Source organism: Gorilla gorilla, chromosome 12, assembly GCF_029281585.2.
Source record: "Gorilla gorilla gorilla isolate KB3781 chromosome 12, NHGRI_mGorGor1-v2.1_pri, whole genome shotgun sequence".
Lineage (NCBI taxonomy): Eukaryota > Metazoa > Chordata > Mammalia > Primates > Hominidae > Gorilla > Gorilla gorilla.
Window position 1 is genome coordinate 30,992,108 of NC_073236.2, and position 15,628 is coordinate 31,007,735.

At 45.0% G+C, this 15,628-nt stretch overlaps 1 pseudogene; it reads left to right on the plus strand.

The window, feature by feature from the left end:
* The first annotated feature begins 7,951 nt into the window (after window positions 1-7,951).
* Window positions 7,952-14,560, plus strand: LOC134756761 (ribosome biogenesis protein BMS1 homolog; annotated as a pseudogene).
* The last annotated feature ends 1,068 nt before the right edge of the window (window positions 14,561-15,628 follow it).

Consider the following 15,628-nt stretch of genomic DNA (forward strand, 5'->3'; position numbering starts at 1 on the left):
AAAGGAGACATTACAACTAATACTTCAGAAATTCAAAGGATCATAACTGGCTATTATATGCCAATAAATTGGAAAGCCTAGTAGGAATGGGCAAATTCCTAGATGCATACAACCTACTTAGGTTAAACAATGAAAACATCCAAGACCGGAACAGATTGGTAACAAGTAATGAGATTGAAGCCATCAGAAAAAGTCTCCCAGTAAAGAAAAGCCCAGGAACTGATGTCTTCACTGCTGATGGCTTCACACCAAACAATTTAAAGACCTAGTACGAATCCTGCTCAAACTATTTTGAAAAACAGGAGGGAATACTTCCAAACTTATTCTATGAGACCATTATTACTGTGATACGAAAATCAGATAAAAGCATCAAAGAAGAAAACTACAGGCCAGGATCTCTAATATTGATGCAAAAATCCTCAACAAAATACCAGTAAATCAAATTCAGTAACACATTAAAAAGATAATTCATCATGATCAAGTGGGATGTATCCCTGGAATGCAAGAGTCACTCAACATACAATGTGATACATCATATCAACCAAATAAACGACAAAAACAGTATGATCATGTCAACTGAAACCGAAAAAGCATTTGATGAAATTCAACATCCCTTCATGCTATAAATCCTCAAAGAAACAGGCACAGAAGAAACACACCGCAACATAATAAAAGCTACAGGAAAGACACCCACAGCTAGAATCATATGGAATGGGGAAAAATGGAAAGCTTTTCCTCTAAGATCTGGAACATGATAAGGATGCCCCCTGTCACCACTGTTGTTTAACATAGTACCAGAAATCCTAGCTAAAGCAATCAGTGCAGCCCCTGATACGGCCCCCAACCCACCCTGCCCCCTACCACCAGCAGTGTCGCCCCCCCCAATAGCACACCCAACATACCCTAACTGCCCCGCCTCCCCACACCATGGGCATTACAGCACCCCATAGCGCCCTCAACCCAAAACCGCCACCCCCCCCCCACAGCCGCACAGTGCAGCCCCAGATAGCACACTTAACCCACCTCACTGTTGCCAGCAATACAGTCTGGGATAGTGTCCCCAACCAGCTCCCCGCCAAAGGCAGTGCAGCCCCAGTTTGAGCCCCCAAACCGCCCCCCCCGGTGCAGGCAGCACAGCCCCAGATAGCACACCCAACCAGCCACCCAAGACGGGCAGTGACGCCTGAGATAGAGCTCCCAACCCGTCCGAGGCCACCAGCAGTGCAGCCTGGATAGCGCACTTACCCCGATGCCTTTCTACACTCTGGCTGGCTGCAGTGTCCATCGCTGCCACCAACCACAAACATGGCTGCAAACAGGAAGGATTTTATTCACCGTCGATGCGGCCCCGAGTTGTCCCAAAGCGAGGCAGTGCCCCAAGGTCTGTGCAGGGCTGAACGCAGCTCCACCCTCCCAATGCTCTCCGGGTCTGTGCCCAGGAGAACGCAGCTCCGCCCTTCCAAAGGCACACAGCGCCGGTGCCGGCGTGGCGGAGACGCGGACAGCGGCGGAGAGGCGGACAGCGGCGGAGAGGCGGCCAGCGGCGGCGCGGCGGAGAGGCGGCCAGCGGCGGCGGGGCGGAGCGGCGGCGCGGCGGAGAGGCGGCCAGCGTTGGCGCGGCGGAGAGGCGGACAGCGGCGGCGCGGCGGAGAGGCGGTCAGCGGCGGCGCGGCGGAGAGGCGGTCAGCGGCGGCGCGGCGGCCAGCGGCGGCGCGGTGGAGAGGCGGACAGCGGCGGCGAGGCGGCCAGCGGCGGCGCGGCGGAGAGCCGGCCAGCGGCGGCGCGGCGGAGAGCCGGTCAGCGGCGGAGAGGCGGACAGCGGCGGCGCGGCGGAGAGGCGGACAGCGGCGGAGAGGCGGTCAGCGGCGGAGAGGCGGTCAGCGGCGGCGCGGCCGAGAGGCGGTCAGCGGCGGCGCGGCCGAGAGGCGGTCAGCGGCGGCGCGGCGGAGAGGCGGACAGCGGCGGCGCGGCGGAGAGGCGGACAGCGGCGGCGCGGCGGAGAGGCGGACAGGGGCGGAGAGGCGCACAGCGGCGGCGCGGCGGAGAGGCGGACAGCGGCGGCGCAGGCGCAGAGAGGCGCACAGCGGCGGCGCAGGCGCGGAGAGGCGCAGGCCCAGGCTCCACTCCCCAGGTGTGAAAGGGTAAGAGCTGAGGGTGGCTGAGACTCGGGGTTGTTCAGGGCGGGGTGGGCTCTGGACCCAGTAGGCCCGGCACCCAGGTCAGGGCTCCAGGGGAGGCCAGGTGGGCGAAGGCCAAGTAGGGGCCGGGGCTGGTCAGGAAGGGCTCCTGGTGACCAGAGCACTTTGCGTGAGCCAGCGTGGGAGGAAGGTGGGCTGGATGAGCCAGGGAGGTGCCGGGAGGGGCCTTGGCAGAGGCGACCACCTCCGTCAGCCCCCAGGCCACTGAACCCTGGGTAGCGAGAAGCGACAGGGGAGGCTGCAGACAGAGGAGTGGAGGCTCCCCTGCTTTGGGGGCTCTGAGTAGAAGCATCTAGGGGGTCCCTCAAGAGGCCCCCAAACGTTTCCCCATGGTGAGAAAAGAAGGCGCAGAGAGGGGCACGGCGCCGGCGCCGGCACAGAGGGGCGCACAGCAAGATTTGCTGTGATTTCTTTAATTGCCCCAAGTGTACTTCATCTTGGTAGATTTCTATTGGCTTTAAAAATGTGTGTGTTTTGCTGTTGGGGAGTGGGGTGTTATACGGGTGTCAAATTTTGCTGGTTGACTGTTCAGATCTTTTGTAAATCCTTGCTCCTTTTCTGCCTAGTTTCACTCTGTCACTTACACTGGAGTGCGGTGGCACGAACATGACTCACTGCAGCCTTGACTTCCTAGGGTCAAGTACTTCCCCTGGCTTAACCTCCTGAGTAGCTGGTGCTATAGGTGTGTGCCGGCACACCTGGCTAAATTTAAAATTTTTCGGAGAGATGAGGCCTTGCTATGTTGCCCAGGCTCGAACTCCTGGCCTCAAGCTATCCTTTGTCTTTGCCTCCCAGAGTTCTGGGATTACAGGCATGAGCCGCTGTGCCAGGCCTCTGCCTAGTTTTAATAGTTGCTAAGAGGAGGATGTTGAAGTAGATGTCTTCTTGGTGGGTTAATCCTTTTGTCATTAAGCGGTTGTTATGGTCACTTCCTTTTCACCCCATTGGTGAAGGAGGGGTCCCTGCCCTAAAGTGTAGGAGATGGCTGAACACGACACCTGGCATGGATGGATGAGATTGACAGCAGTGTTTTAGTCACATATACCCACAGCTCAGAGGCGGACACTGCATGCCACACAGGGTCAGATGGGCACCGCACTCTGTAGCGGAGTGAGGGCTGGGGGGCTGAGGAAGCAGGCAGGCTTGGTAGTAACGAGCACACAATGACCGATGGTTCCCGAGGGGGAGTGCAATTGGCTTCTTTGAATAAATTCATGGGCTGGCAGACAGGTGAAGTGAAACTTGTTAGGCTGAGGTGCAACTGTTCTGGCTGATAAAAGAACTAGCCAGGTGGGGAGCCTTTCCTGTTGGGTGGCGGGGTAGGGGGTGTCTGGTAGAAACAGGAAAAGCCACGGCTAGGCCTTTGGGGCCCTGTGAGGCTCAAAGATGTCAAGGCAGCGTAGGAAATTTTAGATCTTAAAATTCAGCGAAGACCCTCTCCAGCTCTGGGAAATTATTTTGCTTGAAGTCTCCTTCATGAGATATTAATATATTCACTCCTGCTGCCTTAAAAAATTAATGATTTCACAGGATATCTTTGTCCATTCTTTTACTTTCAACCTACTTAGGTCCTTAAGTGAGTTTGAAGTTTCTTATGAACAGTATTTAGTTGGACCATGTGTTTATTATAGGCTCTCCATCAATCTGTCTTTTGGTTTATTTAGACCATTTACATTTAAGGTGCTTATTGTTACATAATTGCTTATGTCTGATGTTTTTATTATTTGCTTTTTTGTTTCCTTTTTCTTTCCCTCCATCTTGATCTATTTCTGTATAATGTTGTTGCATGTATCTCTTTGTATAGTCTTAAAGTGTTTGCTCTGGATGTTACAATATGTGTATTGTAATATAGTAGTCTACTGGTACCAGTATTTACCACTTCAAAGTGTGGAAACCTGCCTTGCATTTATGTCGCTTTACCTTTTCCACTTGTATAAATCACTGGCTTGAGTAGTACGTGGTGGTATAGTTTTTGTTTCAGTCGTCAAATGTGATTTTAAGAACTGTGGATTGTCTCGTGTATGTATCCACATTTCTGGTCTTTCCTTTGTCCCTCCTCCCATAGTCCCATATTTATCCCTTCTGCATAAGAACTTTCTGTAGCCATTTTTTATTTTGATTTTTTGTTTTAATTTTTTGTATTGTGGAAATGACAGAACATATTTCTGTAGCCACTTTTTAGCATTTCTAAATTGATCAGTGACAAATTCCTATATTCTCTTCCTCTGAGAATGTCTTTATTTCTCTCTTCATTTCTGAAGGGTAGTTTCATGGGATATAGAATTTGCAGCCAACAGTTTTTTTGTTTGGTTGGTTTTTTTGTTTGGTTGGTTTTTTTAAGCACTTGAAAATGTTGTGCCACTTCCTTCTGGCCTCCATGGCATTTGAGTTGGCGTGTCCCTACAGGCATTCTGCCATTTTTGCTCTTTGTTTTTAGTTTTGAAAGTTTAGTCAGTGTTGCTTTCTTTTGGTATACTTTGAGGTTTGCTCAGCTTCTTGAATCTGTAAGTTTATATCTTTCACCAAATGTGGGAAGCCTCAGGAATTAGTTATTTGCATGCTTTCGCAGCTCTGGTCTCCTGTGGGTCTCAGATAACATGAACGCGGGGTCTTTTGTTATCATCCCACAGGTCCGTGCAGCTCTGTTCATTTGTTTTCAGGTTATTTTCTCTCTATTGTTTCGACTGGGTGAATTCTGTTGATCAGGTTTCAGCTTCTCTGATTCTCTCCTCTGTCGTCTCCACTTTTACTCAATAGAGCCCATCCAGTTAGATTTTTTTAAAATTTCTGTTACTGTATTTTATATTTCTGTAATTTCCATTTGATTCTTCTTCAGTTTCTTTGCTGACGTTTTCAGTTCTTTGATTGTTGCCATAGGATTTGTAGTTGCTTGCTGAAGCATTTTTATACTGACTGTTATAAGTGATGAGTCAGGTGGTTCCAACATCTGCCTATGTAATTTATTTTTGCAGGCAGTCCCCCTGTTTAGGTTTAGTCTGTAGGTCTTGGTCTACTTTGTGGGCTGTGATTCCAATGGCAATTTAATTTCAGAGCCTTCATGGTGTTATTTTGGTCTGTTTGGCTAATATGTATCACTGGGATTCTCCCACCAGTCCCTGCTGTTGCCCATCTGAGGGAACAGGGGAGCTGCCCCAGGCTGGGCCACCTGCTGCAGCTAGGTGGGTGGAGAATGGTGGTTGTCTTGGTGTGTGGAGCTGGTTTTCTTGTTGTGGGGAAGATCTCCTTTGATCTGCGGCGACTGAGTCTGCCTGGGTTGCCTTCTATTGCTACGTTGGGAGTTGGGAAACTCTGGGCCTGGGTCACCGTCCTATTGGATGAGGTCCAGGGAGACACCTGGCCACTATGCATTCCCTAGTCCTAGAGTCCCTCGGCAGCCTTTTTCTGTCCACCTTTCGGAATTCTCCATTGATCATCTCCTGTCTATTATTTCTAGAGTTTGGGTTACATTTCTTAGGAGGGTATAATGTGTTATCTTCTCTAGACCAGAAATCCTTAGTGGTGGTTTCGGGTTGTAACTGTGCTAAAGGGAGAATTGGCGTATTTGTGATGTCGAGTCTTCCTTTTCAAATGAGGACATACCATTATTTAGTATATAATACTTACAACATCTATTTCCTTGGGTTGAAGAATGTGGTTAAGGCAAGGAAAGTACTTAACACAGTGCCTGGTGTGGAGAGCACTTACGAGTGTTGGTAGTGATGCTATTCCTTTTGTCCTTTGGTAGCATATTAAAGCTTTTCTTCTTTTTTAAATAAATAAAGTTCTGGTGCACTTCTTGTTAGGTTTATTCCTATTTTATCCTTTTTTTGCTTTTATTACAAATAGGAACTTCCTATCTTTTATAACATCTACCTGGTTCTTTGGCCCTTATGTGAAAATGTTTTAATAGCCTTCTAAACGTTGCTCTCCCAAATGAGTTTTAACTTGCCTCTTTCTTTTGTTTTCCTTTTTTTGAGACAGGGTCTCACTTTGTCACCCAGGCTGGAGTTCAGTGACGCAATTATGGCTCACTGCAACCTCTGCCTCCCGGGCCCCCAAAGTGCTGGGTTTACAGGTGTGAGCCACTGCACCCAGCCTTACTTGTCTGTTTCTTTTAAGAGTGGGAACTATAATTGAACCCAGAGCTCCAAAAACAAATGAAGGAATGAATGAGTGAATAAGCTCTTCCCATGGGTTTGGTGTGGTTTGGGGCTCTACTCTTAATCTAAGTGCTATGTTTTATATGATCTAAAATTTCCCCTAGGTGTGTTACGTGATTGTGTTGTGTTGAACTTACACTGAGACTCCTTTTCACATGTGCTGGTTATCAGCGTGGGACTTTTCCATTCACTCTTTGAATTATTCATTTGGGGGACACGGATAGACCTCTGTGTCTTTCATAAAGAGTGTCCATTGGCCGGTTGCAGTGTCTCATGCCTGTAATCCCAGGACTTTGGGAGGCTGAGGAGGGCAGATCACGAGGTCAGGAGTTCGAGACCAGCCTGGCCAATATGGTGAAATCGCATCTCTACTAAAAATACAAAAATTAGCCAGGCCTGCTGGCGGGTGCTTATAATCCCAGCTACTCGGGAGACTGAGGCAGTAGAATTGCTTGAACCTGGGAGGCAGAGGTTGCAGTGAGCTGAGATCGTGCCACTGCACTCCAGCTTGAGTGACAGAGTGAGACTCCGTCTCCAAAAAAAAAAAAAAAAACAAAAACAAAAACGAAAGAGTGTCCATTATCTATACTGGAAAAATTGAGATTGGGATTTTTGACATGAAGTGCGGAAATGTGGATTGGGTCAATTTAGTTTACCTAAACAGATGATGAAATACTAACTGTTTTATGAAGCATTCCCTAGTGCAAAGTTTTGCCTGTGTGTCTAGTGACGGGAACAGTAAGAATGAGGCTTGGAACGCAGAGCGCACTGTGGGCCTGTCGTGGGTGGGGCCAGCAGCACATGCATGCCTGGCTCACAGAGCAGCCTTTGGGTGTTCTTTTCCCAGAGGAGCTCTACGGTGACTTTGAAGACTTGGAAACGGGACGTGCACAAGGGAAAATCGGGCCCCGACACTCAGGTATGACTTTGTCGTAGCTGGCTGTTCTTGGTCATTGTGTTCTGAGAGAGGCCCACATTGAGAAATGCAAATCTTACTTGTGGTGTGTGAAGATTGCAGACTGGATGGATAGATTCCTTCCTAAAGGGTGGGGATGTGGGGACCAAAGAGAAGCTTTCTTGTTTACTTGTTAAGTTTTGGATGACAGTTACTACCGTTTCTTGCCATAGTCATTTGCCAAGACCACTGTGATTTTTCACTCACAGAAATCTTAGCTTCTCAGACTTACATTCAACCATTGCCATCATTCTCCTCTTTTTAAATTTAAGTGTCATTTAAAAGAATGAAGCCCCTGTTCTCCCTAATATTTCTTTAGAACAGGGTCTGGGAGCATCTGGGTGAGGGATATGTCTGTTATTTTTATTCTAGCTTGCGTTCCCAGCCAGCTTAAGGAATAGCAGCTAACTGTAATGCAGATGTAACAATTTCCTGTAGCAGTACCATGTTATTCAGAGACAAAGGTTATGTTGTGTTTTGTTTTGTTTTATTGATAATGATAACAGATTTTTGCTAAGATTTTTGTTTAAATAGAACTTCAAAAAATGTAATGTTTAAAGAAAAGACCGTCATAAACATACACAAAATTTTTTCTTCTGGAAATTTAAGAATGAAGATATAGAGAGACAAGGAAGAAATTGACCCCGACAAAGAAGAAAGTGCCAAGAAAAAGCATTTGGATAAGAAGAGAAAATGGAAGGAGATGTTTGATGCGGAATATGATGAAGGAGAAAGCACATATTTTGATTATCTTAAAGGAGAAATGCAGAAAGAAGCACAGGTGAGAAACCTCAGTTCCTCTCAGCCCCTTGTCAAGACTATCACACAGTGCAGGAATCCCTGACTTTCTTTGGGTCCCTGCTTCCTATCCTGCTTCTGTGCCTTTCATTTGGACTCCTGGGTAGATGCATGTGAGTGTGTTTATTCATGCAGTGAGCTCATTGTTTCTACAGTCAGAAGATCACCAGAAAAAGATCCATACCTATTTTGTAACAAGAATTAGGAAACCGAAATGACTGAGACATGGTCTCTACTTTTGAGACTTTTACAATCTAGTGATCTGAGACAGTGTGTTCATTTCAGCGCAAGCCAATGCTGCCTATTCCGATCGCTGCTCCCTGATTTGAATGGCAGGTGATCAGTGGCCCGTGTGGCTTATGGACACACCAGAGCTCCCAGGGGAAGTGCTCTGAAAACTCATCCTGGTCAGAGTTCAGAAGGACATGTGGAGTATAAGGTCAGATGCGGAGATAAAGGGAGATGGTGTGGCCCTCCTGCCTGGGGGTGCTGAGCAGGTTGCTGGAGGCGGTGATGTCACTCCGAAGGAGACAGACACAGAAACATGTGTACAGTTGATGGTGAGCATCTGAGTTGCGTCTTGTTAGTGAGGCCAGGAGTGCCTGTGTAAGCTGGAACAGATTAGGTATATGATTTGTGAAACGGAGTTTCATCCTAGATCTTCATCTAGTCAAAGGACTGTTTCCTGATTAGGCATTAGCTTAGTGGTTGCTAGTCTGTGTTGACCTTTGAAAGGCATGACTAGGCTAACTCTGAAGTTTTTGCTCCACACCATTTACAATTTAAAATTACCTAGAGCCTTGTGGGCCATTGGAAAAGACTGAATGTTTCACTCTGAAATGGGAGTCCTTGGAGGGTTTTGAGCAGAGGAGAGACATTCAGGTAATCAGATCACTCTGCCAAGACATCAGTCTGGTAGAGATCAGTCTGGTGGCACAAACCAGAGGGCTGGCAGTGGAGATGAGACAAAGAGTCAAACCCGGATAGAGTTTATTTGGAAGCTGGGTCAGTAGGATTTCCTGGTGGACTGAATGTGGGGTGTGTGAGAGGAAATGAGGATGGTGACTGGAAGTTCCTGGAAGGGTGGGTTGTTACAGGTTAGATAGGAAACTGTCTGCAGATGCAGTTTTGGGAAGATGATGTTTGGTTCGGCTGGGTATCATGCAGACAAGTGGAGTGTCAAGTCTGGAGAGACAGGTCTGGCCAGGGACTTAGATGTACAGTCCTCAGCACGTAGATGCCACTTAACTCTGTGAGGTGGCCGGGGAGTGAGTGCAGAGTGACTGGGAGGAGCAAGACTGGCATGAGCGAGATGGGGCGATTGCGGCCGTGAGGCCTGAGCAGTGCCTAGGAGGGAGAGGGAGAAGCAGTGTGAGCATGCAGGCATGCAGGAGTCCAGTTGTACACAGAGGTGAAGCACTGTTCAGATCCCGCTGCAGTGTTAACTACAGTAAAGGCAGAGTTGACCACTGGAGGAGTCCTTCAGTGTGGAGGCCTTCAGCGATCTTGGCAAGCACCAATTTTCATGGATGTAGGAGAATGGGAGCAGAGGAACTGGAGGCTGCAACTGTGGAAAACTTTTGTGGGGTTTTGCTGCAGAGAGAAGCAGAGAAATGAAGCAGTTTTTGGTGGAAGAAGTGGAATCAAAAGGTTTTGAGATAAGAGAGAGAACAGAGGGAAGAGCTGTTGGAATAAAGTCCAGGAAGAGTGGATGGTGTCTAGTGAGCAAGTGATGTGTGGCCCTGAGTAGAGGCATGGACAAATCATCTGTGCCTGAGCTGCCCGTAGAACTTTCTGTGATCATGGAGATGCACATCTGTGCTTCCCAATATTGTAACACTGGCTGCAAGTTGATATGGACCACTTCCAGTGTGACTAGTGTGATTGAGGAACTGCATTTTAAATATTATGTAATTGTAATTAATTTTCATTGAAATAGCCACACATAGCTCCTCTATGGGCCAGGTCAGAGCTCTGATAAGGCTGGATATGGGAGGAAACCCTGGTAGAGGGTTGACCGTAGAGGTTCTTTTGGTTTTGGAGTGAATCAGGAAACAGCCATCAGCTGAGTGAAGGTGAGGGTGGTGGTGGGTGTTTGAAGACAAGGGAAAAGTGTGAAAGAATTATTTGGAAAGGAAGGAAAGAAAGTGTGGACTGGGGATGTTTCCAATGTTCGAGCACGCAGGGCTCTACAGTTATCTACATTTGCTGTCCCTTGGAGCAGGAGAGAAGAAAATGGTTGGGACATATTCTGAACAGACTGTAGAGGTAAAATGTGTAGGTTTTTTTTTGTTTTTTTGTTTTTTGAGATGGAATCTCGCTCTGTTGCCCAGGCTGGAGTGCAGTGGCACGATCTTGACTCACTGCAACCTCCGTCTCCCAGGTTCAAGCGATTCTCTCACCTCTGCCTCCTGAGTAGTTGGGACTACAGGCACACACCACCATGCCCAGCTGATTTTGGTATTTTTAGTAGAGACGGGGTTTCACCATGTTGGCGAGGCTGGTTTCAAACTCCTGACCTCATGTGATCTGACCGCCTCAGCCTCCGAAAGTGCTGGGATTACAGGCATGAGCCACTGTACCCGGCAAATGTGTAGTATTTTTAATAGGATAAAGCCTACATAATTCTGTCCACAGTTCCTTTACTTAGAAATTGCTTATTTGTTCGTGTTAATCCTATGTTTATTACAAATAACAGCATACAGGTTTTTCCCCCCCACCCCGTCACGTACAGCTGGATTACGTAGAATTTGAAGATCAAGATGATGAAGCCAGAGTTCAGTATGATGGTTTTCGACCTGGGATGTACGTTCGCGTTGAGATTGAAAATGTTCCCTGTGAATTTGTGCAGAACTTTGACCCCCATTACCCCATGATCCTGGGTGGCTTGGGCAACAGCGAGGGAAATGTTGGACACGTGCAGGTGGGTCCCTTTGCTGCATATTTGGTGCCTGAGGCTCTGTGGATTTCCCCTCCATCAATCATCTTACCCTCTCATCCCCCTCAGATGTGTCTGAAGAAACATCGCTGGTATAAGAAAATCCTCAAGTCCCAAGATCCAATCATATTTTCTGTAGGGTGGAGGAGGTTTCAGACCATCCTGCTCTATTATATTGAAGACCACAATGGAAGACAAAGGCTTCTAAAGTATACCCCACAGCACATGCATTGTGGAGCAGCCTTTTGGGGTAAAATATGATTACAATAACTTGCCTATTGCCGAGATTAAACTTTACAGGCTGTGTTATTTTAGCTTTGTGCTTTTCCTTTCATAAAATTCCACTCCTAAGATGTTTCTGTTTTCTGGGAGCGGGGAGGTGGTTTGGAGTATATATGTAAATCTATGTCCAAATCTAAATGTCCATATCCAGTATGTTAAACTAGAATCTAAAATTTCTGGTTTGCTATATTTCTTTTTTTCCTTTTCCTTTAAGACCCTATCATTCCACAGGGAACTGGTTTCTTGGCAATACAGTCTGTCAGTGGCATAATGGTAACTATCTTGGACGATTTCTTTTACAGATTGGTTTGAGAAATATATCCTGAATGTGGGTTATTATGTACATGAGACTTTAAGTTGAAAATTACTCATTTTTATTATTATAAAGTAAATTTCCCTTTGCTTTTAATCTTCGTACATCCTTTTCAGTAGGGTGTGGGATTAGAGGAGGGGAGGTGGAAGAATTATAATGGTACATTTCCTATTTTTGTGCATCTTTTGCATTTATTTATCTAAGCAAGTATTTAAGCAGTGCTCACCATGTGCTAAGCACTATATGAGGTTATGAGGAGCCATCAGAGACCACCCAGACACAAGACTCCCTGCAGCTGTGCTGGGGTAGCAGTCTGTTCACTCCATTTTCATTTGACCAGTCAGGCAGGGCAGGGTTTACTGGTCCCATTTAACAGAGAAGAAAGCAGGATAATGAGCAGATGGAATCTTCCCGGGAGGTCCAAATTTTAATTTCCTAAACATTGCAACTGTATTTTTCTTTTCCATTTCGTTCCAAATAAATCATTATAGTAAAATTACATTCCTCTGAAATCACTCTCAGGAAAGTACTCAAGTAGCCTTTTTTTTTCTTTCTTTCTTTTTTTCTTGAGACAGAGTCGCACTCTGTCGTCCATGCTGGAGTGCAGTGGCACGATCTTGGCTCGCTGCAACCTCTGCCTCCTGGGTTTAAGCGGTTCTCCTGCCTCGGCCTCCCGAGTAGCTGGGATTACAGGTGTGCACCATCATGCCGAGCTAATTTTTGTATTTTTAGTAGAGACGGAATTTCGCCATGTTGGCCAGACTGGTTTCAAACTTCTGACCTCAGGTGATCCACCTGCCTTGGCCTCCCAAAGTGCTGGGATTACAGGTATGAGCCACTGTGCCTGGCCTCAAGTCACCCTTGTTAGTTTGGCTTACCAACTTTAAGGTTTTGGATTGCTTTTGTCAAACCACTGGGTTGCAAGTTCAGATGGTCTCTCTTGTTTTCCTTAGCTAATTATAAGTAAAATTCACTTTGGTAATTTATTGTGTCACATAGAATTGAAGTTTTTCTCTTGCTAATATTATTCCTATTTTCAAATTTTGGGGCTCCTGTTAGCCTGATTTTCTGATAGCTGCCACAGGAGTTGTCCTTGATCTGGATAAATCCATAAAAATTGTGAAGAAATTAAAGCTAACTGGTTTTCCATATGAAATTTTCAAGAACACTTCATTTATTAAGGTCTGTATATCTATATATTCTCATATTTATAAATGTCCATATTGTTTGAGAAAAGGAATGAAATACCTCTAAAATGTGGGCCTCATATTTTTAGAAAAGTGTTTGAAATCTTTTATAAACTTCATATTTTGTTTGCTCCTTTATATTCTGTATTACTTAAATATGCTCAAAAAACCAGTGGTAAACAGCTATTTAGGAATTGAGGCTGTTACTCCTGACTTCCATGTGAGACTGCCACAGAACTCATATTGAAAATATGTCATTTTATCCACTAGGTTTTTGTTTCCTACTTTTTAAATTGGTGTTAAGAAAGGGAAAAAAAAATCACAAGTTTGTCTAACTCAGTAGAAAAATCGACAAAGCATTTGCAGATAACTTGGCAAGGGTACAGAGAAATGGATGTACTGTTTTACAGTATTTGGGGAGGATGGTTTGAGCAGCATTTATTGACAATTTCATTAGTGGGGGTGTTTCTATTGAAAATACAGAGTTAGGAAGTCATAAAATGTTCTTACAATATAAGGTAATAATACCACCGGCGTTTATCTTATGTTTTCATGTTCTAAGTGCATGCATCTGAGTAAAAGGATCTGGGCTGCAGTCCAGTCTGAGAGATGCCAGCAAAGGCTTCCTAGGCCAATTCAGTCCAGTAAATCCCTCTTTGATCTTCTCTTCCACACAGACAGCGGTGATGAGCATGCCCATGAACTCACATGATTATTTTGGGGAAAATGAAAGAGTTGTATTCTTTTTGAGGTAGTAATTCCACTTTCAGGGGCAAATACATTTTGATTATTTTATCACCCTTCAGTGAGTTGTTTTTGTTCTTTAATCAAGGATGTATGTTTGAAGTAAGAAGTAAAGCATAAAGTATATGATTGTATGTGTGTGTGTGTTTTTATCTTGCTATACCTGTAGGGAATGTTTAATTCTGCCTTGGAAGTGGCCAAATTTGAAGATGCTGTGATTCGAACTGTCAGTGGGATAAGGGGGCAGATCAAGAGAGCACTCTGAGCTCCAGAAGGAGCTTTCCAGGCTAGCTTTGAGGATAAGCTGCGGATGAGCAGTGAGTGTCTTCAGTAGTGTTCAGGGCAGGGTGTTACCATTCATGCTTGACTTCTAGCCAGTGTGACGAGAGGCTGGAGTCAGGTCTCCAGAGAGTTGAGCAGCTCCAGCCTTAGATCTCCCAGTCTTATGCGGTGTGCCCATTCACCTGGTGTCTGCAGTCCCCTGGCCACACCCAGTAACAGTTCTGTGATCTATGAGAATAGTTTCCTTAGCGAGCTTTCCCTTCAAATACTTTGCAGCCAGGTTGAGAAGTTTGGAGTGAAGGTTTTGTTCTTTGTTTCTTCGCAATATGGATATGAATCTTCTTTTGAAAATGTTAAAGTAAATTACCTCTTTTCAGATATTGTCTTCATGCAAACTTGGTATCCTGTTTCCATCCCAGCCTTCTATAACCCAGTAACATCTTTGTTGAAACCAGTGGGTGAGAAAGACACCTGGTCAGGATTGTGGACCACGGGCCACCTCGGGCTCGCCCATGGTGTCAGACTAAAGACAAACAAGGACTCTCTGTATAAGGTACTGGTCATGTGTGTGTTAGTGGAGATGAAGCCTGTGCTCTACAGACAGGGAGTCACACAGACACTTTTCTATAATTTCTTACGTACTTTGAATGTTCAAGTATAAAGTCTAATGTTAAATTTGATTGAACAATTGTATATTTGTGGGATATTTTGGAATGGAACACCAAAAAATGGTAATAGTGCTTCTTTCTGGATTGAAGACAAACTTTTCTTTTTTAAAATAAATTTTATTTTATGTATTTGAGGTTGACAACATGATCTTAAAGGATACATATAGATAGTAAACTGGTTACTATAGTGAAGCAAATTAACATAGCTACCATCTCACATAGTTAGATTTTTGTTTGTGTGACAGGAACAGCTAAAATCTACTTATTTAACAAAAATCCCAAAGACAATATATTTTTATTAACTATAGCCCTCATGATGTACACTAGATCTCTAACTTGTTCATCCTACATGTCTGCTACTTTGTATTATTTTAATGTATATCTCCCCATTTCCTATTGGTCATTTCCTATTTGGCCCATTTTTCAACTGGGTTGTTTTTCTGCTATTAAGTTGTAAGAGTTCTTTACTGATTTTTGGATATTAACACTTTATCAGATATGTGGTTTGCAAATATTTCTTCCAGTCTGTAGGTTCCCCTTTCATTTTGTTGGTTGTTCCTTTGCTGTGCAGAAGCTTTTTAGTTTGATGCAGTCCTCCTTGTTTATGTTTACATTTGTAGCCTGGCTTGTGGTGCGATATCCAAAAAATTATTGCTAAGGCCAATGTCAAGAGGCTTTCCCCCTATGTTTTCTTCTAGGAGTTTTATGGTTTCAGGTCTTATTTGGGTCTTTGGTCTTGTATCTGTTTTGAGTTGATTTTTGTGTGTGGTGTATGATCAGGGTCCAATTTTATTCTTTTGCATGTGAAAATCCTATTATTGAAGAAACTATCTTTTTTACCATTGTGTTGTCTTGTTTGCCCTTGTCAAAAATTAGTTGACAGTATATGTTTGGATTTATTTCAAAGGTCTCTGTTCTGTTCCATTGGTCTATTTTTTTGTTTTTATGCCAGCACCATACTGTTTTGATTACTATAGCTTTGTAATACAATTTTAAATCAAGAGGTGTGATGCCTCCAACTTTTTCTTTCACAGTTATCTGTTGGCTGTTTGGGGTTTTTTGTGGTTCCATATGAGTTTCAGGATTGTTTTTTCTTTTCTTTC